Raw genomic sequence first — 25,049 nt, 5'->3', positions numbered from 1 at the left:
CCAGTGGTGGGGCCAGGCTGCCTGCCTGAGGGAACTAAGATGTTAATTAAACCTCAAAAAGTCATTTGTTAATAAAGGGAACGGGGCTGGGAAGGTGGCTCAGTGGTAGAGTGCTTGCCTTGCAAGCATGAGGTCGTGGGTTCGATTCCTCAGCACCACATAAGAAAAAAGAAAAAAGCCGGAAGTGGTGCTGTGGCTCAAGTGGTAGAGCACTAGCCTTGAGCTGAAGAGCTGAGGGACAGCGCCCAGGCCCAGAGTTCAGGCCCCACAACCGGACCCAAAGAAAAATTAAAAAAAAAAAAAGAAAAGAAAGGAAGTGATGGTATATTCAATACCAGCTAAGGGTTGAGGTAAAGTAATGATTTTTTTCTTCAGCTTTGAATAATGGCATCCCTCCCTTCCCAACATCCCCAATTCTGAAGGATGGTCCTGGGGAAGCCATGGCTCATTTTAATGGCCTGGATACTATGGAGTGGAGCCAGTCGGGACCCAACACATATCACGTCCTGCCAGAATAATGGGCAGCTCTGTATTTGCTGGAGTCTTGGGCCCAGCAGATACCATTCTTTCCTCTTCCCCTCTCTCCATCTTTCCCCATTATCTGCTCTCTACCCTCCAGGGCAAAGTTGAAGGCCCTGGGTGTACAGCCAAATCCCTGGAATTGCTTATGAGTAGACAGGCCTGCTATGTCGCAGGCTTAAAACACTTTGGAAGGGGAAAGAGGAAAAGCAGAAAGGGAATGCTAGGCAAAGGATCATGGCTGCAATCTTAGCTACTCAAGAAACTGAGATATGAGGATCACCGTTCAAAGCCAGCCTGGGAAGGAAAGTCTGTAAGACTGTTGTCTTCACTAGAAAACCAGACATGGCACTGTGGTTCAAAGTAGTAGAGTACTAGCCTTGAACAAAAAAGCTCAGGGACAGGACTCAGGCCCTGAGTTCAAGCCCCACAATTGACCCAAAAAAAAGGAAGTATTCTTTACCTGATTTATGTAACTGTAATTCCTCCATATATCACCTTAGTAATAACTTTAAATATTTTTTAAAAATAAAGGGAACGAGGAGAGCTTAACTGCCACTTGAGCCAGTCTATCCCAGCTCCTCCTATCCCTTTACCCCAAATCCCCATCACATCTGTATGACTACCCTGCAGAAGATAACCTGCCTTGAACATCCAAAAGACACACACTCAAGAGAGGCATCTACCTGGGCACCAAGCTAGTCTGACTTCAGGGCCCAGCACTGTAATTACAGCAGGTTTCCTTGAATTCTCTGAATTATTTTCTCCACCTGCATCTGAATTGTTGTGGGCGTGGCCACACAAGGGCCTTGAGGACAAAGATCCTAGCAGGTCCTTGGGAGCAGGGCATTACACTCAGTAGTCACACGGCTCATCTTGTGCATCTGTACCCAAGAAATTTTTCTGGCAGTTGCAAGGCTAGAGCCACTCCTGCCCTGATGCCCACCTTGGGTCATCGTCCATCTGTCTGTTAATCTCTGTGGGCTCAATACAAAATCCTGGCATTCACAGGTAATTTTAATCCACCACCCCCAACTTACACCTGAGGGAGCATGCTCACAGCTGAGAAATAGGGATCCCCAGGGCCTCCCCCTCACCAGGTGGGCCTGGCTTTGTCTCCCTTTGTGACAGTACAAAAAGATGCAAGGCAGCAGGGAGGGAAGGGGCTGGTGGCCCAGCAGGTGTCTGTCACCGTCCTGGCAGCCAACATGGGCAAAGTAGAAGGAGAGGCAAGCAGCAGCCATTCACTAGCCAAGCTAGGGACAAGGCACCTTGATTAGACGTCTAAGATAATCGCTGCACACCTGGGCTGGCTCCCCTCCCCCTCATAACCACCCTTTTGTCTACCTGAGGACTATCCATCTTCAAAGCCCAAGATTGCAGTTGATATATTGGACTGGAGCCAGGCCCTGGAACCTGAGAGGCAAGCGACACTGGGGAGGAAAACTTTGGGACCTAGGGATCAGAGTCTCTTCCCACCAGGATGAGCCATTCTGGGAGATGAAAGGCCATGTTCTCTGATTCCCTGGGCGAGTGAATGAGCAGGGAGTCAGAAGCAGAGAGGATTGAGTGGGGAGAGGAGGAAAAATGGAAGAGATGTATGAGTGTAAGTAATGTGTGTGTAATGTACACATGGATGACACATGTACATATACATGACCAAGGTTGGATGGATCTGCCATGGTGGGTGGTGTCATTTCTTCTAGAGAAAGTTCTGTGGCTAAAGGAATGTGCTTGGTCCTCAAGGGGCAGGACAGTGACACACTTCAAGCCAGGAAGAATGGAAGGAGATGTGCATGCCTGACACTATTGCTTCTTGAAAGGGAAGTGATTTTGAGACATATCTGTCTAGTCTTCCAGATGAATCTGAGGAGGCTCAAGCTGTAGTTGCTCCCAGCCTTCATAGCCCTTTCTCTCTCCTGCTTCATCTCACACTCTTCCCAAGTCTCCCAGAATTTTTGGTTTTTGTTTTGTTTTGTCAGTACTGGAGCCTGAACTTGGGTCTAGGCACAGTCCAGGAGCTTCTTTTGCTCGAGGCTACTGCTTTACCACTTGAGCCACAGCTCCACTTCTGTCTTTTTTTTTTTTTTGTAATTTAATGGAGATAAGAGTCTCTTGGACTTTTCTTGCCTGAGTTGGTTTAAACTGCTATCCTCAGATCTCAGCCTACTGAGTAACTAAGATTACAGGTATGAATCACCAGCACCCAGCTTTCTTCCTTTATTGCTAGGAAGAATGGGCTCACCTCTCCTGATAGATTAATTGTACCCAAGCTCTTGACCTAGGGCTACCAGTATGGATAAGCAGAGGGAAGGTGAATTTCGTTGGTGTGCCCTGTCTGAGGCTGAGGGCAGGGAAGGGTTAGGAAACAAGCCTAAAGGAGGCCTATCTTGCTGCCTGTCTTCCTGCCAATTTCTGGGAGTCCAAGGTGAGGACACCCAGAGGAAGAGTTGAGGATGAGATGCTTCAGGACATATGTGGAGCCACAGAAAACTCCACTTGCATTGACAAAGGACCCGTCCTGTCCTGGGGATCTTGGGAACTTATGGTTGGGGATACATGTAAGTGTGAGAAGATGATTGTTTTTGTATACAAGTATGACAGAATGTCCATGATTTTGTATGTGTGCATGCATACTGGCATGCACCTGTGTGTGTGTGTGTGTGTGTGTGTGTGTGTGTGTGTGTGTGTGTGTGTGTGTGTGTGTGTGTGTTCTTTCCAACAACAGAATCAGAATCAGGGTTGCTTCTGGCTCTGAGAATTTGACCTGCTGGATCTGGTCCTACCTCCAGATCCCAGGACCATTCTAGCCTCTAGTGACTCTGTGGGGAGTGGGGGGCAGGAGTGTGAGGTGCCTCCCTGCTCTACCCCAGGACAAGCTCAGTGTGAGGCCAGCAAAGCTTGATCATATTTAACATCCCACTGAATGGATATGGCCTCTCCTGTCCCCAGGCCTGGGGCTGCAGTGCCAGGGTTGCTAGGAGAACCACAATTTCTGTCCCGCCTGCTGCCTTTCATGTCCCACCTCCCCCCTTGTCCATGTCACTCAGCAACACCAAAACCCTGTTTCCTCTCAGAAAAGCTAACAATGAGCTTGACTGTGTGTTGGCAAGGCTGAGGGCTGGGATACTTTCTGCCCATGAAAGAGTAACCTGTGTTCAGCTTTTTGGCAGAATGAACCATGGCGTCCAGGGTCCAGGTTTAGTGGAGGCTCAAGGATCCTTGGGGTTGATTGCCCTGGACTGGGAAACACCAAGTTGAAAATGCACCTTTCCATTCATGCAAGAGCCTATGGAGGCCAGCTAGGCCCGGTCCTTATGTCTTATATGGGGAAAGCAGAGCCCAGACAGGAAAAGACAGTTTCTCAGGGTCTCCCAGGACTGCAGAAGGGCCTGAGTCCTGTTTGTTTTAATCACCTGCCCTGTAGGACCCTCTTGTACCATGGAACCTGGGTTGTCCTGCCCTGACCAGGAGCACCAGGCTCCCTGTTAAACATGGGCCCTGAGGATCTGAGAAAGCTATAAACAGTGATCTCACTCCATCTCCTTTTTCCAGACAATCTCACCCAACAGTTCCACAGGTCTCAGGCAGGCTCAGAGAACCCTGCTTCACTCCCACCCTGATGCTAGCCCTTCTGTGCTGAATCAGTGAGTGTCCCCTTGAAATTTACAGTACTCTCCCCATCTACAACCCATGAATATTTTTATTTGGAAGCAGGGTGTTTGTTTCCAAAATGGGAAAAGATAAGGTCCAGTTAAAATGAAGTTATAGTGAATTAGGGCAGGCTCTGATTCTATGATAGATGTCCTGGGAAGAAGGAATTTGGAACTCACAGAAACACACAGGTATAATGTCATGGATGCTGTGGACAGATTAGAGTCAAGCATCTGTGAGCAAAGAACCCAAAGGATCACCAAGCAGCCACCAGCAGCTGGAAGATGCAAGGAAAGGTTTTCCTAAGTTTTTTATTGTTGTTGTTTTTTGTCCCAGTGCCAAGGCTTGAGCCCTTGGTGCCTTGTGCTCTTATTCAAGGTTGTCACTCTACTACTTGAACCAAACCTCCACTTCCAGATTTTTGCTGGTTAGCTGGAGATAAGAGTCTCTCAGATGTGTCTGTCTGGGCTGGCCTTGAATATTGATCATCAGATCTCCACCTCCTGAGTAACTAGGAGTGAGCCATCAGTGTCCAGCTCCTCTAGAACTTTCTGAGGGAGTATGGACACACTGGCGTTTTGGGCCCTGGGCTGCACAAATGTGTACTTCTGCTGTGCAAAGTCACTAGTCTATAGCGGTGATCCTGCTTCCCAGGGACAGCAGTTCAGCTTCCTTGGTCCCTTACCCCAGAACTTGACCTCAAGTCTCCCTGTCTGCTGCTGAATCTCTCCTGAACTGCCCTTCTACCCATTCTCAGCCTCCCTATCTTATCCTCTCGCCATGGGGCCCTGGCTGCTGGCAATCCCCACTGCTTTCCCCTGCGGCTCCCTGGCCAGCTCCCCTGCCCCTCCTTGCCTGTCTGAGTCATGTACCCATGACTGGCAATCTCAAATACCAGACTGGCACCAGATTCCTGAGTGCACCTGCAGGCAGGTTGTTCACAGCCTCCAGATCTGGGACTTAAGCTCAGGATCACATAACACTGCCAAACACCTTCATACTGGTGATTGGGAACAGCCTAACACCTCCAAGGTATAACTACCTGGTCCCACCCTGGGGACCAGGAGGCCCTGGTGAAGGTCAAGGGCAGCACACGAGGTACCAGGAAAACATGCCACCCCCCCCCCACTATGCCCCACCCCTTCCAGAAGCCCATAAATTTCACCTGTCCCCATGTGGGGAAGATGGGTATCAAGGGAGATAAAGGGCCTGTCCCTCTGCCCAACCAGATATCTCTCCCAGATCAGGCAATTTTGCTCATGTCACCTCCCTGGAGATATTAAATATTGATAATACCATAAATTTCCACAGTACTTTATGAGTCATGTCTTGTGTGTGCCGAAGAGAAGACAAGTAGGTTGGGTTGGCTCCATTTAGGCTGACATGCATCTATTCTTCCAGCACTCTGGGAACTGTGGCCTTGTGCTGACAGTTCTTAGAGGGGGCAGCTGCTCTGTTCCCTGCTGCTGGCCCAGACTAGGGTGAGCATCCTGTCCTCCATGGAGGAAGTCACCTGGACTGCCCATTACAATGACCAATCACACTTCTTCTCAAGAAGGTTCTTCAGTTCTAACTTATCATCCATACTGTCCAGGAGTCTGGTACACAAGCCCCTTATCTTGACAGCCAAGTGACCCCAAAATACCTTTGTTCAAGAGGTTGAATAGGAATTGCTTAGCTTTCTCCCTCAAGGCTACCCCTTGAGCCACACAGCTCTGTTTCTAGCTTAATTAGAGATAAGAGTCTCAAACCTTCCTTCTCCAGCCTGGCTTTCTCCTGAGTAGCTAGGATTATAAAACCGAGCCACTGGTGCCTGGCTTCCAAAGAAGCGGAGCACCCAAAGGGGCTTAGAGATTTCACTGTGACCGGTTTCTGAATATCCATTTGCTGTGTGGCCTTGGGCAAGCTATAATGTCTCTGAACCTCAGTGTCCTCTTCTAGCAAATAGATGGTAATGTCTGCCCAGCTACCCCACCCCCCTCTCCAGGAGGCTGGGAGCTAGGCTTCAGCAGAGGTGCTGTGTGGAGGGAGGAGCTGAGCCAGTTCTCTAGGGTAAACAACTGGATCAGATGAGACAATAAATGTGGAAAGACTTTGTAGATGTAAATTGCTTTGTAAACAGTGCTGTGTAAGTAAGTGTTAGGGATAATTATATGCCTCAGGAATTAGGCAGCTTCCTTAGAAGGGGAAAGCCTCCCAAATTATGCCCATGCTGAGGACTGGGGGGAGTGGGAAGAGGGCTGTGCTCTTGTGTATTGGGAAAAGTGGGGAGCCCCAACCACCACTCAGCCTGAATTGGCTGTGTTCTTTCCCACCTCTCTTCTCTCCCTACCACCCTGCCCCCCCACTTCCAGCCAGGTTCAACTCCTGATTAAAAAGACCCAGGAGTGGGGAACTTATCAGTTACATGGAATCAATAGGTATTTTCTTCATATTTTTCAATTAAAAAGAGCCGACAAAAGAAAGAGAAAAACTCAAGGGCCCTGGCCATCAATAGCTGTGGGCGAGGAAAGCACAGGTCAATGGGCTGGGCTGTCTGTCAACTGTTCTGCCCACCCGACCTCTCATCATCATTTGGATGGGCCCAACAGAAGAGAGAGCAGTGTGGGGGTGGGGTGGAGGCTCCTTCAGATTACAGCCCTCCCTTGCTAGCCCTTATTTGTCAGGATGCAGCAGATGATGATATAACGACCCTCCCTCGGCCCCAACACACACACACACACACACACACACACACACACACACACACACGTACCCTGCCCTTGCAAGGGGCTGGCCAGCCACTGCCATGATCACATATGGGATGGGGGCACCCTGAAGCCTTGGGGTGGGGGCACCCTGAAGCCTTGCTTTTTTTAGAGAAAGTGCTCACCTATTGTTCTCCTAAGCATGAGAAAACACAAGAGAAAACAGGCTCAGGAGGCAGGCAGCATGTGGGATGCAGGGTAGATATGAGGAGGCACTTGGGTACAGAGATGGCTCACAGAGACCTGACTTGCTACTCACCAGGGCTTTCTGTTCCCTAAGATAAATCTACTACAGAGCCACCATCAGCCTGGGTGGGGGTCAGTAATGCAGTGGTTTCTTCCAGATTCTTCTGCCAGGTCCTTACACACACACACACACACACACACACACACACACACACACACACACACACACACACACACACACACCCCTCAGGCTGCTCATGTCCCCCAAATCCCTGCAGCAGGAAGAATTAAGCTCACCTGGATGGCTAGAGCAGGGGCACATCTTTATGCATCTTTATGGCTGTGAAAAAGGAAGTTTTGCACTCATCTGTTCCCCTCACTCTGTTATAAGGCTAACCTGTGAGGATCCTCGATGGACTGGAGCCCAAGAACCCTGCCCAAGTTCTGCTTGCTTCTAGGAAAACCTGATCATTCCTCCCACAGGTACAATAAGCCTTTCTTATTTGTGGAATTACCTGTGGTTTTGACCAAGAAAAAAAAAGTAGTAAAACAATTTTAAGCAAAAGACATTTCTGTAAGGTATATTAAATAGGTAGGTTTCATGAGGTAGCTGATGAAGAGAACACCAGGCATTATTCAGACAGGAAAAGAAGTTTATTTACCAAACTATTGTCCCAGCTGTGCATAGTGGTGAGACATGGCTGAAAAGGAAGGGGTGACCCACCCCTGGGCCAGGACTTACGTAGGCCTGGAACAGGAGGAAGTGTGGCCAGGTGGGGGAAAGGTGTGGCCACATTGAATCTGGATGTGACCTCAGGGTCTAGGACCCTCCTAAGGTCAGATGGGAGGCATGTGACCAGAGGTGGTCCAGGATGCGACCTAGCAGGAGGGGAATGTGACTTCTTCCAAGTCTGCCAGTTACCTAGGTAACAGATACTGGGCAGAAACTTAGCCAAGAGGAAGAGAGGTTTCCCTGTGCAGACCTTACAATTTCAAAAACAAAATCTTTAAGTTTGTGCAGAGTTCTTGTCCATCCTGGAAGAGCATAGGTTTTGTTTACCTTGTGTGACCTGCCCAGTGTTCACATGCCCTTAATTTTCTGAAAACATAGTAAGCCTCTCAAAATCAAGGTAATTTAAAAGGCAAAGTGAAAATTCGGGATTTATCAAAAGGAGACGTGTCTTTCACAGAAGTTGGGTGATCATACGTATGGGGAAAATGAATCCAGTACAGTACTGAATTTTATGTATAGTTTTTCCTCATCAGTAGTCTCCTTGGAACCATGTATCCGTGGATACCAAGGGTCTACCGAAGTGGGGATGTTGGGTCTAACAGGCACCATCTTGGCCACGTGGTAGATAGGGAGTGGATTTAACTGGTGCCATCTTGTGTTCATGGTGGAGGAAGGGGAAGTCTCACCTCCTAGGTGATAACATGCCTGAATTCCTAGAGGCAGGGGCAGGGACTTGGACTGGAGCTGTCAGTCCTGTGTCTTGAACTTATGAGACTCTTGAGTTTCCTGTGGCCCTGCCCCCTAGCCCTGACACTATTTAGGCCTAGACCAGCTCAGGTGCCAGCATACCATGCCTTGTGTTCTGTTTCTCATGTCTCCTGACTCGCCTTGAGTCACCCTAGCGTCCCACTTCAGCTCTCCATTGGGGTTGATCTGATTTGTTGGTATTATTGTTTTGTTTTCTTTCCTCTCCTGCTCTCATGGCTCAGTTTTCTAACAGTATTCAGTGTATTAGTAGGGCTGCAGGTCTTTGTGACAGGAGTCAGTCTGCAGACACCAGCTTTCTAATAAAGACTTCCAATTCGACCTCTCAGAATGTGGCTTCTTTTATCGTGGTGACTGGATTTACCTTCCAACACTACTATATTTTTCTATATTTATTTAGCATCTACTGTACACTGGATTTAGGTTAGACCCTATACATCAAAGATGATGACACTTAGTGGAACAATAAGGTAATCACAGGCAATCCAGCAGTCTGAGAAGAGAAGGAAGTGGGGGGAGGGGGACTCTTGAGGGAGGAGCTGGGGTAGAGGAGTCAGTCAGGGAAGGTCTAAGGAAGTGCCACCTGAGTACTGACTTGAATGCCATGAAAGAGCCAATCTGTGGAGATGGTGGAGAAGAGGCATATGGAACCACAACTCCAAAAGGCCTAGTCTTCATCCTTTTGTGACTGCCCTAAGTAAATACCACAGGCTAGGTAATTTGTTTATTTTTTTGGGGGGGAGGGGGGGTCCAGTCATGGGGCCTGAACTCTGGGCCTGGGCGCTGTCCCTCAGCTCTTCAGCTCAAGGCTAGCACTCTACCACTTGAGCCACAGAGCCACTTCCGGCTTTTTTCTTTTTGCTTATGTGGTGCTAAGGAATAGAACTCAGGGCCTCAGGCATGCAAGGCAAGTGTTCTACCACTGAGCCACCTTCCCAGCCCCAGGCTAGATAATTTATAAAGAAGAAACATTTGTGTGGCTCACTGATCTAGAGGCTAGAAGATAAAGAGTATGGTATGAACATCTGGTAAGGGCCTCGGGTTGCATCAGAACATAGTATTATATGCCAAGACAGGACAAGTGTGCCAACTTGGGTCTCTCCCAATAAAGTCACTAATTGCATCCTGGGGCCCTACCTCATGGCCCCATCTAACCTGGTCACAGGGTGAGAGAGACCAGGATCAGGACTTAGATACAGGCTGGCCATTGAGACATGGTCTCCTTGAGCACACTCACCTTCTGGTTTTGCTCTTCTTAGTGGAGCTGTACCTCAGCAATCTCTAGCTGGCAGCCAGAAGCAAGCAGCCTCTTCAGGCCTGGTTCCCAGGGCTGTGTTTTTCTCTGGGACCCAGAACATCCCCTGGGCCCCAGGAAAAAAAAATGCAGCATATTCAGTTCATGGAGTGGGAGAGAGCAAGTGATGACCTGGACCTTTGGCTCAGAGGGGGAAATACACTGGTGAGCAATGTCAAGTCTCTAGAACTCCAGAAAGGGCCACCGCCAGTGAAGGCCTTCCTAGGGACCAGCCCTGCTGTGTACTACCCTGACACTAGCAGGGTGCCCAGCATTGCCTACCAACCCAAGCTAGAAGCCAAATTTCTCCATCCTATGGTCATTCTTATACACATGTACCTCATGTTCATGCACACACTGCTCCAGTCTCTCTAACACCCCTTCTGTCTTTCGACTTGGACTAGAGACCCTCCTCCTCTAATCCTTAGGTTAGCTCCTTTCTCCCTGTGGGTCCCGCTCTCTCCCAGAGCCTTGTTCTTCATCTACATGCCATAAGGTACACAGAGAGAGAGAGAGAGAGGGAGAGAGAGAGAAAGAGAGAAAACTCTGAATCCTAACCCTTACAGCAGCTCTAGGGCCTGTCTGTATACAGCTGGTACTCTATAAATGCAACAGGGGGTAGGGTGTTGACACTTTGGCCTTTTCTCAACTCCTCCCCAGCCATCACCTGCCCCTGGCACATTCTCAAGTGCATGTGTCCTTCATTTGATCGCCTGCTGAAAGCTAGCTTACCCAGACACAGCTCCTGACAGGAGGACAAGCAGACCAAGCCTGGGAGGCTCTGTCTGGGGAGGATCTAGTCTGGCCAAGGCCTTGGTTCCAGGGCTTTTGCCTCTGGGACTATGCCACACCTGCCTTTTTTCCTAACTTGACCTTCTGTGATTCTCTTCCCTCCCCTCCCCTCACCCAGACTGACTCCAGGAAAATCTGAGCAAGCAATACCACTGCATCCCAGGCTTTCTTTCCATCTGTGGGCTTGGATCACCCACCATCAGCACCATGCTGCTGGCTTTGCCTGTCTCTGCCCCCTGTCCCCAGACAGGTTCCTCCCCAGCCAGGCAAGAACCTCCACACTGCAGGAATCTCACCTGAGAGCAAGTTTCCTAAACCTTCAAAAGACAACCTGCAGTCACCTGGCAGCCACTGACAAGGGACACCTGGGTACTGAGCCAGCTATTCCACTGACAAAGCTCCCCTTCCAGTGTTCAACTCACAACCGCACAAACTGCCCCTGGACCCCAGCCCTATCCCCTGTGGTTCCAATGGTCCTTGGGTGTGGAGGGAAGGTAACTGTTGGGTGGCTGTGTTCAGTTGTGCAGGAGGAGATGGGAGTAGGGGGAACTGTGTGAGCAAGAGTTGTGTTTGGGAGTTGCTTAGTCCCTGGCAAAGTACTAGTCTGCAGCAACCTGAAGATGGTGTTTCATCCACTCATCTCAGGCACTTGGTAAATTCTTGGCAACTGGGCTGCCTGTGTGCTGGGCACAGAGGATGTGCTTCTGTATGTGCAGGAAAGGAGATGGATTCACCGTGGCTGGCACACAGTAGGAGCTCAACAAGACTGGCTGCAGGACAGGGGAAGAACAGGGAAGCAGAGGAGGCAGGGCAGTGGGAGCCAGGAAGAGCTGAGTGTGCAGGGCAGTGTGCAGCCAGCTTGGAAGGGGATTGATCCAGAGATGGACCTGGAAGCAGTGGGAAGTGGTGGCTACATGGGCATCCCATGTTTACCAACCTGGGAGTCCTTGTACTATGCAAGTGTGCAACATAGGGGCCCACATGAATGTGCCAGGGAGTGTGTGTGGTTCTGAGTGTTCATGCGCGCGAGCGCGCACACACACACACACACACAGAGGCTACTGCTGGGCTTGTTTTTGCAATTGCTGTGATTTGTTGGATTTCAGCCAAATAGTCAATTCATGAGAGATAAAGCAAATGAATTTTGCACTCTGGGGACAGTGTGTCCAGCCCTGATGGACAAGTGCATGTTGTGGTTACACAAACATAAAGGAGCCATGACCCCTCTAGTCCCCTCTGCCTGGCCACCAGGGGCTCCTTGGGTGACCTTGGCCAGGTTCTCAAGCTTTCTGACTTGGTGCTTACCCAACCAAGACAAGGATGTAGAGCAATAGGGTAGCAAGGAAGAGACAAGACTGAGGGAGTGGGCCTTCCCTGACTGTACCCTCAGCCTCTGGCTAGTGGCATGAACAAGGTCCCCCTGCAGGCTAAGGGCTTCCCAAGAGGGGCTCTGATGCCCCCTTTTGTACCAGGAGCTTGGGGACTCATTATCTCATGAGGAAGGTATGGCCCACCCCAATTTACCAGTGAAGAAATGGAGTGACACTCAGTGACAGGCTCTGAGCTGGGGGAGCCCTGACCACACAGCTGAAGTGACTTAAACGGCTGTGTGCCTGCAGAATGAGGGACAGGGCTAGCTTTGAAGGCACAAGTGAGCCTGGCTCCAGTCTCCATGTCCTGAGTTGCTCACCATGGGAACCAGGCCGTGAAGCAGGTCCTTCCCCCATGCACAGTGCTGAACAGAGGCAGGAGAAAGCAGTCCCAAGTCCCCAGGCCTTGCTTCCCTCCCCATCTCCTGAGAAGTACACATAGCAGAAACCCTCCCCTCCCTTCCTCCTACATGAAACCCTGTGTGTATAAAGGGGATGGGGGTAGAAATGAAGAGTTTAATTGGCCAGACCTGGTGTGGCCTGATAAGCAGCTGCCCTGATCCTAGGGAAGGCAGGCTTGAATGTAGATCTACTCATGCATCTGATGGCGAAGTCCTCCCCGCCCCCCATCTAGGCAGCAGGCTCCCCACTAATCTCCAGGATGCCTGAGGCTCTGGAGACACCATTATTCATGCTTCCTCTCTGACCTGGAGACTGCTCACTCCTCCACAGTCCTGCATTGAGGACTCCCAGGCCCCCAGCACAGCCCAGCACACAGTCCCCATTCTTGGATAAAAGTCCTCCCCATTCAGGACTCTGCCTAACAGGCCCAAGGCCTCTACTCAAAGGGTCTTTCCCTACTGGACTGGTGCTGCAGATACGTGGACATTTGGGAATGCAGGCTCTGTTCAGGAATGTCCTTGAACATCCTTTCACCCCTCCCCACCATGAAAGTCTAAGTGAATAGATCTAACAGTCTGTTCAACCTGTGGTATTGGATGACTGGACATTGCATGCAAAATATATAAAAAGAACTTGGACACAGAACTTCTGTCCCTTACAAAAAGTCACTCAGCACAGGATGGAGGGGGGAAGGGTGGGAAAATATAGCCATTATATTCAGTGTATATTTTATAAAAGTTAAACTGTATAACTTGAGGGTAGGGATAGATGGAATGGGGACACATGGGGAGAACAATGTTGATCAAGATGCTTTGTAGTCATAACCCAACTTGTAGAATTGAAACTCCGTTGTACAACTACTTAAAAAAAAGCCGGGCTCCAATGGCTCATGCCTGTAATCCTAGCTACTCAGGAGGCTGAGATCTGAGTCCTGGGTGGGGAAGTCTGTGAGACTCTTATCTCGAATAAACCACTCAGAAAACTGGAAGTGGCCCTGTGGCTCCAATGGAAGACTGCCTGCCTTGAGCAGAAAAACTCAGGGACAGGGCCAAGACCCAAAGTTCAAGCCCCAGGACACACACAGACACACAGACACACAGACACAGTCACTCACAGTGGGTCAGAGACCTAATGTAAAATGCAAAACTATAAATCCCTACAAAATTGCATAGCAGAAAACCTATATGATCTTGAGTATGGCAATGACTTTTTAATTATGGTGTCAAAGGCACAATCCATGAAAGAAATAATTGATAAACTGGACTTTATTAAAATGAAAACTTCTACTCTGTGAGGGACACTGTCCAGAGAATGAGAAAATGGACACAGACTTGGAGGCAGTGCCGTGAATGAGCTATCTGATAAAAAGTTATGCAAAATATACGAAGGACTTTTAGAACCCAAAACAACAAAAAAATTTAAAAATGGGCAAAAGATCTGAACAAATAACTCATGAAAGAAAGCAGAAATCTGGCTTCAGTAAACACATGAAAAGATGTTCTGGGTCAAATGTCCTTAGGGAATTGCAAATAATACCAACAAAGAAAGACCTCAATCCGGAGAAAACAGGCAGAATCCAGAATACTAAGAGCACTGAATGCTGGTGAAGCAGTGAAGCAACAGGAACTCTTTCTTTGCTGGTGGGAAAACAAAATGGCACCAGCACTTTGGAAGATGGTGTAGCAGTTTCTTATAAAACTAAAGAAACACCGATCCTACAAACCAATGATGGTGCTCCTTGGCACTTAACCCAAAATGAACTGAAAACTTATTCACTCACACACACACACACACACACACACACACACACACACACACACCTCTGCATATGGGTATCTATGGCAGCTTTATTCATAATTGCAACCAAAGTGTCCTTCGGTAGGTGAATAGGTAAACTTTAGTACACTAATACAAGGGAATATTATTCAGCTCTGAGCTATCAGGCCATGAAAAGTCTCAGAAAAAAAAAACTCATGTCACTAAGTGAAAGAAACCAATTAGAAAAAAGGGTGATGTGAGATGTAATTCCAGACATACTATATTCTCTGAAAGGCAAAACTGCAGCAAGAATAAAAAAGTCCACTCAGGAGCACAGGGGAAAGGAGGATGGACAGAGCATAGGGAATTTATTTGGGCAGTAATAAAAATACTCTGCATGGTTCTCTAGCTGTAGACATATGTGATTATGTACTTTCTCTGGAATTTGCAGCACCAAGAGTGAATCCTAATGTAAATGATGGACTCTTGGTGGTAAGATGCATCAGTGTAGAGTCATTGATTATAACAAATTCATCATGCTGGTAGTGGCTTTGGTAATGGAAGACTGTGCATGGGAAGGGGCCTGGGCTATACAGGAAATCTCAATCTCTGCACTTGCTGCTGAATTTTGCTTTGAACATAAAGCTACTCTAAAAAATTAAGTCTATATAAAAAGTATATGCACATGAAAAATACTTAAGTTTGACACCTGTTTTGATCTTAAATTCATGCAATATAGCTCTGAAAGCATCCCCACTGACTTTATCATTCATTTGTTCTCTGTTATTGTTGATGTGGTTGTCATGGCTACCCATAGTCATTAAGAATCTGTCAGATACAGCTAAAGCCCTGGACTCTGATGATCTCATCTGACTCAAGATAGCCCTTTGAGGAAGGAACTGGTCCCCCCATTCCCCAGATTAAACAAGGAAAGCTTTAAGAGGTGAGCCCACTGGCTAATAGTCACACAGCTGTCAGCAATGAGCCCTCTGAGGATCAAGAGTCTGCACCCTAACTCTTCATGCAGGCAGAACAGTGAGGTTTGCAATGATAGCCACCGTGCTTTTCACCTTCTCTTATTTGTTTGCATTGCTCCCATTTGATACGTGGGAAGCCTGCCTTGGTGATGGCACTCATATTTCTGGGGCTCCCTCCCCAGTCTCTGGAGTCTCAGAGTCTCCATAGAAGTGAAGGGAAATGTCAAGAATATTAAATTTATAATTGAGTAAAACCTGAGGAGAGTCATTAAGTCATGGTTTAATATTTCCCAAATGGTTCACCGACATTTTGAAAACATGTCAGAATCCTTGGCTTGTACATCCTGAAGGTGCAGATGAGAAGAGGGGTGTTTGTATCAGAGGCCAACTGGCAAGCGACACGATCATCTTATGTCTCTTCTGTAATGTATGCATTGTGATGGGTACCTCTGGATCACTGAACTGGGACCCTACGTATACACTGTTCTGCCGCCAGCTTGCGGCATGAGATTCACAACACTCATCATAAATATTGGCAAGGAGGGGATCTTCTAGACCTTCTGGAATCTTCCCTGTAGAAGTTCTGTGGTCTCCTACTCTCCCAGCGTTGCTCTAGCCCCTGTGACAGACAAAGGGTCAAAAGTCCCCCAGGATCTCAACACCACATAATACAGTCCTGGAGCTGCTGCCTGGGAGCTGTCCCAAGACCTTTCAGAAAGAACTCTAACTTGGAAGCCAAGAGATCGGGGCCTGGCAAGTATGGCCCTCTCAGAGCCCTTCCTTCATCTGTGAAAGTGGGAGAACAAAAACCCTAAGTATGGCATATTTTTTGTCAGTTGTGGAGCTTGAACTCAAAGCCTGGGTGCTATCCCTGAGCTCTTTCACTCAAAAATAGTCCTCTACCACTTGAGCCACAAAGCCACTTCTGGTTTTCTAGTGGTTAATTGATGATAAAAGTTTCATGCACTTTCCTGCTCAGGCTGGATCCTCAGATCTCAGTCTCCTGAGGAGCTAGAATTTCAGGCACAAGCCACTGGCACCTGGCAGGGTATGGCATCTTTCCTGACATTTCTGGAGGGTTCAAAGGAGGGAAGCTATGGTAAGTAGAGGAAAGCAGCATTAGCTCTACATCTGGCACCAGATTTAAAGCCTGTCAGCTCCTTCCTACCTGGGCAGCCTTGAGTGAGCAGTTTAACTTCCCTCGGCCTCAGTTTCCTCCTCTGCAAACAGGACTGACAACAGGGCTTTCTCCCTATGAGTGAAGAAGATAGTGTGCCATGGTGGCTCAGCTCCAGAGCTTGGAACAGGGTAGCTCAGTTAGTGCCAGATTCAGTGACAGCCACTTCGCATGTCAGCCAGAGCCACCTAGAGCAAGCCTGGGGCTCCCAGCACAGCTGGCTGGTACCTCATACTACTAGTAGGGCACAGGGCCTCCTTTCTCCTTGGAACCAGCCCCTGTTGGCACAGTCTGTGATCAGCTAACTCAACTGCCAGTTTCCAGATGTCCAGGGTCTCCTGGCCCAAGACCAGCTCCTGTGGGCATCACAAGCCGCCAGTCTGGCAGAGCCTTAATGGCTGGAGAATAGGACAAGGAGGAAAGAGGGCTAGGGCAGCCACAGGCCAACCTCCTCCCACCTCCCTGGAGATGTTAGAAGCTTAGCGGGGACTGCTTGACACATGTCAGATAAAATAAGGAAAAATACTAGCAATGTTTATAAGGAGATTAACAAGAAGCCAGAAAAATTTCTCTGGGGAGTCCTTGGCTACATCTGGGAGCCACAGACCCATTGCCTTATCAGAGGAATAATGAGGTGACAGGATTTGGGGTCATTAAAAAGCCTCTCTGCCCCCATCCCCCTTCTCCTATTGCCTTTGATGGTGGAGTTGGGGGGCACAAGAACCTCCTCCTCCCATTTTACATCCATCCACTGTGGTCCCTGTTCAACCATGGAACAGAGGTGAGATGCTGAGGCCCAACCTGGCAGAAGTAATACAACATGACAGCCCAATTTGTGCCCTCGGCCCCTTGGGCAGAGAACCCATCTCCCAGACGTGGATTAGCTCTGCTTTATTTCTGCTCCTTCAAGATGAGCTGTGGTGAGCTCTGTGCAGGCTCATATACATGATGTGATGGTCATGAGGAAAAGAGCTCCCAACCCATCCAGCACAATGCTATGCACAAGGGGAAACTGAGGCCTGGGAAGAGACAGAGACAAGAGGTTGCTGTGTATAGAGACAAAGCCAGGCTGTGACCTCAGGTCTGCAGACTCCCAGCCCCCCATTGGCGTGACAGTGGGAACATACAGGGCCTTCCATCTAGAGAGAGAGAGAGTTACAAGGGTCTATCTCTGATAGAGTGCAAGTCACTGGAACAAACATGGAGAGTTTAGAGGCAGAGGTATACAAGCCATATTGCTAAGTCATCAGCAGGGGTGGATGTGAATGCCAGTGTCCATGGGCTGCTATTTCACACACACACACACACACACACACACACACACACACACACACACACGCGCGCGCAAACCTTATGACCCTTTCCCTGATTCCTATCAGTGTCATTGAAAACGTACCCTGCCTTTATCATCGCCCACCCCCCTCTCACCCACTCCTTTATAAAGCTTATCTTCAGGGAGCTCAAAGCACTTGTGTATTGAATTTCTCAACCACTTATCAGCCTCAGGTCCCTTGAGGGATAAGGAGTCTAGAGCAAGGAGGATTACTCTTTCCATTCAGGAAACTGAGGCTGGAAGCAGTCCTGCAGAATGGCCCCCTCATGGTACCGACTGGCTGGCCCACATGGTGCTTTGTGCACTGTGAAGATCCAGCTCCATGCTGGGTAATCTGGCTTGGTGAGCAGAGTGATGCTGGATTCTACTCCCATAATCTCCCTGCCCTTTGTACAATGAACATCCTGTCCAACAAGATAGGATAGCCCTGATGTCATATCTAACTGCCAAAGGTAGTCCTAAGATCTCTTTCCACCAAAACAGTGGTGCCATTGGTATCCCTGGGATCACACTGAAAAAAAGAAGAATAGCTTCATTTCACAAGCAAGAAAGCTAGAGGTTTTGTCTACCAGGTTGTGCCTATTCCCTCTGCCTCCATCTCCTGGCCTCTGCTGCATTAACCTCCTTGTTGTTTCAGCTAGAACAGATCTTAAAGCACTGAACAGCTTTGGTTTGTTCCTACCTTCAAAAATCAGGGAGGGAACATGCAGGGTCCCACTGCAGAGCTAAGACCTATGTCAGCCACAGCCTTCACCCAGAGCCCTCCTTCCTCTGCAGCAACAGGAGGCCCTCACCATAAAAGACTACGGAAGATATAACTTTGATTCCAGAACCTACATCTATGCCTTTTTCCTTACCTTGGCCCTACCCTAAGATATTGGGAGCTCTGGGACTCCCAGAGACTCAAACCTGGGCTTTAGGTATGAGGAAGGAGGGGTATCGCAGGCTCAGAACAGGCAGGTATACTGGCAGAATCTCAGTCCAAAACAGAGGGTGGGGGGAGGGAGTAGAGGTTTGTGGTTGCATTTCAGCTCAGGACTAAGGCCTCTGTCTACATGGCCTTTTCCATCTCAGACTCAGGCAACACCCAGCCAGGCCTGGCTTGGATGGTCACAACCACACCAGGACCCAAGGTTAAGTTTCCATTCTCCATAGCTGTAACTTACATTCTCTGGATCTCTGGTGGCCTGAAGCAGAGGGCCTGGCCCTTACTCCAGGAGCTGGACTCCTGCAGCTATGAGGGGTCCCGTTGTCAACCTCCCCAGAAATAACAAGAATAGCAGAGCAGGCACATCATCTGCTTTTGAAAAATAGTGTCGATTCAAGGCCACCCCAGGAATGCAGCCTCTCTAGATTGCTCGCATCCCGTTGCTAATGCAGAAAACCCCTTTAATAACAATAATAAATAATAGCAAATATTTATGGGATGTATCCTAGGTGCCAGATGTTATGGTGAGTACTCTATTTGCAGAGCTTTCAAAGTCCTCTAACACTGAGCATGTGGGGTGTAGGGGGAGTGTTGTAATCCCCACCGTTTAGAAGGAAGTCCTGAGTCTCCAGCCATTTTCCTTTGGGTGCATTGCTCTTGAGCCTGTGACCTCAGCCCTCTCCATTACCACACGGAGTCAAGTCCCTAATCTGGCCCTCCCCTCCAGGTTGGTATGAGCTGCCCCTGGGCAAGTCACTGTTATATGGATTTTGACAGGGAAGGGAGAGCTGGGGGCCAGGTCTAACCAGGCATCTCTGGGCAGTCTCTATCTGAGGAACCACTCCAGTGGAGCCTCCTCTTTCCCATAGCCTCTCCCTCTGGAGAGCCTCTCAGTGCAACCTCCTTCCCTCATGGCAAAGCTATGAGTCATGTCTTGCGCTGTGGGATTTTTGCTCCATCAGTTACAAAGTGATGTTCTGTTTGGGCATCCAAACTCATTAACTTTGTGCTAGCCACTCCAGTCCAGCAGGGCAGGAGTGGGAGGCACAGATTCCAGGAGTCAACTTGTGGAAGGCTTGGCTATCACCCCTACCCATTGTCTTCTTCTCTCCATCACCCCTACCAAGGCCCCAAAGCTCTTTCATTTTTAAGGACCCCCTTGGAATTGCTTGTCCTGATTGACATGGGGAAGCTGAAGCTTGTTTCCCCAACAGTCCAGTGCTACTTCCTCTTGGCTTCAGAGAAGAACCACACCCTTCCAAGTCTCTGAGACCAGAGAGGGGTGGAAGGAAACAGAACTGGAGAGCTTTTGTTTTTCTTCAACAAAGCATGTCATTTCTTTAGGCAAATAAGCTGGGGAGAGAGAGTCACCTCTGGAGAGCAGATTATAAAGGAAGTGAATGGCCAGCAAGATGAAAGCTGGTGGGTGGAGGGTAGGCTCAGATCTGGCTCTGCAGGACAATTGCATGAGCAAGTACATGCTGAACCTGAGGGCTACCTGCCTGGGCAGAAGGAGAAGGGGCGCACCACCCAGAAACTGGTCACACAGAGCAGAACAACTGAGCCAGGAGCACAGAAGACTGAGGCTGGGAGGAGAAAAAGGTGGGGAGAGGCTCACAGGAACTTGTCCATCTGGTGTCCCCAAGGCAAGTGTCAACCCATGAGCCCCTGTCAGGTGCCCCTTGCTGCCTGCTCAGGTGCTCAGACCCTCCTGTAACTGCTTGTGTTCCATCTTATTCATATGGTGACCTCACCCACACTTGCCTTTGCTTCACTTAGCATGATCCATGTAGTTCGATCCAATGCCCTGTTCTTCACAGCTAGATTTTCTGGTCCATTGTCTTAGAAGGGAATACTGTGCTAGGAGACACAGAGTATTAAATAAGAATCCAGGGCAAGTGCCTTGTCAGATCGATGCCTTCTAGTGAGTAATAGAAATGTCATGGTGGCTGCAGGCTATCCAAGTTCAATCAGACCTTATTGATGCCAGCTGTGGCATCCATGTCCCCAAATGCCAGTGAAGAGGGATCACAGAGTTCAACTGCCTCATTTGTAGACCAAGAACCAGAGAAGAGCTATATCTGGTCCCTAGCCACATAGCACATTTGTAGTAGACAGACACTGGTCAGGAATGCCTAGTTCTGACCAAGGCTCTCTGAATATCTTCTTAGAGTGGCAGGTTCATCCCCTGAGAGGACCACTCAGGCTTCCCTGCAACAGGTCACCCTCTTCCCTTGACCCAAGTTATGTGATCTGTCTAATGGGTACCTGCCATCAGCGCCCCCTATTTGGTTGCAACCCTCATCTTGACCCCATCTATGACTCACTCTTTCCCTCCCCCACCAAGAGAAATTAGGGTCTTCTCCAGTCTTGTGTGGTACCTTGGCCAATGCAGGGTTAAATCCAGCAGCTTCTCCCTCCCTCTGCACTCATGACAAGCTCCTCTCCACGTGATGGGACACTGGCTAAGAATAGAGCTGGCTGCCCCTGGCTCTGCTCAGAAGCTGCATTTTTCTAAGTCTAAGTCTGCCACGCCAGGGGGGCTCAGGGCTCAGGGCCTGGAAGCCTCCTCCTGTCATACCAGACACTGGGCTGAGGGCCAGCACAGGCTGCCTTGGATGTCCAGTCAGGAAGACGAAGGGGGCTTGTTGTCCTGGAGATGACCATAACTTGGTATCTCTCCAGACACTAGTAGGCACCCCTCTGTGGCCATCAAAGACCCTTTGGGCATCAGGTCTACACCTCAACCCATTGTGCAGCTGTGGCAGTTGAGTCAGAGAGGAAAGGAGACTCACCTGGGGTCCCACAGTACTCAGCAAAGGAGGCAGGACTTGGCCCCAGGCTCTCCTCCCTCCCCAGAGGTAAGGGAAGGAAGGTGCCTCCCAGAACCCAGCTGCAGCCTTTTTCTTGCCCTTTCTTTGTTCTAACCTCACCAGTAGCTCTTGCCAGCTCCAGATGTGAACAGAGGCATAGAGTAGTAAAGTAATGCATCCAGGGATGCCCAGCTACAAAGGGCAGAGCCAGCATCGAAGTCAAGCAGTCTGTACCTAGAGTTCTAGCTCTTGACTTCCCTTTATGCAGACCATCAGCCTAGGACCCTCCTGTTTTAGATCTTGCTGTCAATCAAGCCCCCTCACCCCGGGCTCAGGCTACAGCTACCTCCTAAGGGTAAGAGAATGTGCACATGGCATCCTGCAGGAAGCCCACTGAATGTGTCTTGTCTGTGCCCTCATTCCTGGGTCCCTGAGCTCCTTCTGGGTCACGTGGGAAGGGCTCATGTATCTGTAGGACCCTCTGGCCACCTTTGCGGGTGTGGGTTCAGCTCTGGCTCCTCATGCCCCAGCTTTTGGTCGGCTCCATTCCAAGTTCTTTTTATTAATTCCCTCGCTCTGCTGTAAGAGAACTTTAATTAGCCAGGCCGATTTATCTATATAAATACAAACGGATAGCGCTCAGCAGTAGGATGGGGAAGTAAAAGGGGAGCTGGGCCAGCAGGTTGCCTAGGGCAGAGGAAGTGACAACTGTGCCTTCCCAGCAACCAAAAATATGACTTCAATATTGTGCGCACGTGTGCACATGTGTGCATGTTCCAGTGTGCTAACAGGAGCTGCAGGCGTCCTTTCACTCTGGGATGGGGAATGTGTTTCCAAAACTAGACTCTCCTCCTTTCTCCTGAAGATCTTGGTCCTTCTCCTAGGAGGGACATCGATACCTCTACTCATCAGCCTCCCCCTGCCTAGTAGCACTAAGTCACCATGTTTGAAAGGCTTCCTTTGGACTGCCCAAACATCTAGGAAGAAGGATGGATTCAAGGACATGGAGACTCAGTATTGGGGAGCTGATCCCAAAGACACTCTGTCTGCTTACACATGACCCTCCCCACAAAGATCAAACCTTCCTTGCTGAGCTCTTGAGGTAGCAGGAGAGGGGCAGGGAGGAGCAAAGACTCTTAACAGACTGCCTGATTCTGTCATTTCCAGCTGTGCAACCTCACTCAGCCTGGTTATTTCCTCGCTCTATACCTCAGTTTACTTCTCTGGAAAATGGGAATGTTCCAGGTTGTAAAGATGAATACTCTCCTTCAATGCTTAGAACAATTCCTGGCACTCAGCCAAGGCTTGCAACTCTGCACCCTATTGCTATTTTCCCAGCTGATATAGACAGCAGAATGTGGGTTTCTTGTGGAGAGCTGTCACAAGCTGTGGCTGAGGCCCAAGCAGACAGTGATGGGAGAAAGAAGGATGGCCTTCATTACTATAGAAGCTGATATTTCTTATCATTGGACTTTACCTTCATTCTTTTTCTCAGAGTAGAAAGGGAACCTCTGTTCCAGTGAGCTCCTGTGGAGCTGGGAGACAAGACCCATGTGACAAGAACTGGCAACCACTAGACATGCTACAGAGGGGAGACGGTTGTTATTAATAGAGAAGAGAGTTTGCAGGGCTAGGGTGGTCCAGGATAGGTTCCCTAGGATGAAGGAGCTTCATCCAGCAAGCTTGTGTTGGCTTGGCCATCTTGGGGGAGCAAATGAGGAAGGTCCAGGAAGTCTTTACCCCTAGTTAATGCTTCTCAGCAGGTAGCAGGTGACAGGTGGCCTTTGGAGGGTGAATGACAAAAGGCCTAGGGAGAAACATCAGAGAGGGTGTAGAATTGGTGTCTGAAGTGGGTATGGCAGGAGGCAGGGGCAGGATGTGACCTATGGGTTCCTTCTCATTATAGAAATCTAAACTACCGGGCTGGGATGTAGCTCAATAGCAAAGCACTTGCCTAGCAAGTACAATGTCCTGGGTTCGATCCTCAGTACCAAAAAAGAAAAGGAAAAAAAAAAAGAAATCTAAACTACCCTACCCTGTTCCTAGTGTATGTACACACGTGCACGCATGCATACACACACACACACACACACACACACACACACACACACACAGAATTTAATAAGAATACAGGACAGACTCTAAGTTGGAGGGATGGCTTCTATGGCAAAAGTCAGACATACTGAAGGCCCCAGAGGAACTGTGGCATGTAGAGAAGGGGCTTTTGGCACAAATAAAATCACCTCCCTCCCTGAGGCTTGTGGAGATCAGGGTAGCTCAGCCTACAAACTGCCTGGTCAGGCCTTTACCCCATCAACCTCCAGACTGGGACATAACAGAGTAGCCATGATCCCCAATATCCTCCCTGCACAGACTCTAGGTTGGGCTCATTTGTCCTGATAGCCACCTGCATCTTTTCCTGAGGCCAGGGAAGCAGCTGAGAGATCAGTCCTGCCCCATCCTTGCAGCTGGGCATCAGGGAACCTGGCTTTCAGGACCCAGCAGATCTGAGGCCATTGAATTATACCTTGTTCCAGACTTTTCCATCACTCTTGTCTCAGTCACTCCAAAGTTCCTCATGCCTTGGAGATGAAGGGACCTGCTGAATTGTCTTCTTCACCAGTCCTCCCCCTCTTAACTTTCCTAGCCTTTATCTGCAGGAGGTGGCAGGGAGAGGGGAAGGAGAGGGGAAGGAAGCCCCTAAAGCTGGGGCAAAGATCCAAATGGCTCTGCTCTATCATTGACTAGATGTATGTGTGTAAACTGTGTCAGGCCCCTCCTTGTCCATGGGGGCTTACCTCTCACCTGCAGTCTTACAGCTCAGCCCTCTAGGGTTCCACACAGAACTTCCAAAGAGCCGAGAGAGAAAAAGTTACCATCATAACCTTGGATTCACTTACCAGAAGGAGCTGGCTGGTTCTGGAGGGAATAAGCAGTGAGAAGTCTTAGACTTCATATTTTTAAAGGTTCTGAGGCTTCACTGGAACTAGATGAAGGAGGATGATGTCCAATGAGGACTCGATTCCCTAAAGGGGTGCAGCTAGCCTATCCTTACACAAATAAGCCCTCACCACCACAGCCATCACCCAGAGCTGATTGCTGCTCTTCCCAGCATTCACAGGGGCTAGAAGGTCTTAAGCTACCCTCCCTCTGACTTTGTAGGTCACTATTCAAATGTTGCGCACCCCACCCCCTCCCAGGAGGCTAGCCCTGGCCATATGACAGAAGCAGCTACCTCACCCATCCCCCAAGGCCATTATCTTTCCAGTTTGTCTTCATAGCACCCTGTCTGAGTCTGCTGGCAGCATCTGGTACTGCTCATCTGCTTACTTCTGCAGCCCCAATACTTGGCACCTGGCACCCTAGGAATGCTCTAAATGAGTAAGAATGAGTGGCACTGTTCATGAGCCCCTGAGAAGGTGACCTCTGTGTATCCTCCAAAGGAGAAGCCAGGATACCCTAGGAAACAGCTGGGCCTGTTGAGCCAGAGGCTTAATTCTGGCACCCTCTGTCCCCCCAACCCTTGTGCCAGCAGTGTGGTTCTCTAAGGCTTAAGCCAGAGGTGCTGAGGGACATGTAGTGGGGGACAGCAAGGTAAGGA

Source organism: Dipodomys spectabilis, unplaced genomic scaffold, assembly GCF_019054845.1.
Source record: "Dipodomys spectabilis isolate Male_0828 unplaced genomic scaffold, ASM1905484v1 ptg000136l, whole genome shotgun sequence".
Classification (NCBI taxonomy): domain Eukaryota; kingdom Metazoa; phylum Chordata; class Mammalia; order Rodentia; family Heteromyidae; genus Dipodomys; species Dipodomys spectabilis.
This window is presented reverse-complemented; position numbering follows the sequence as displayed.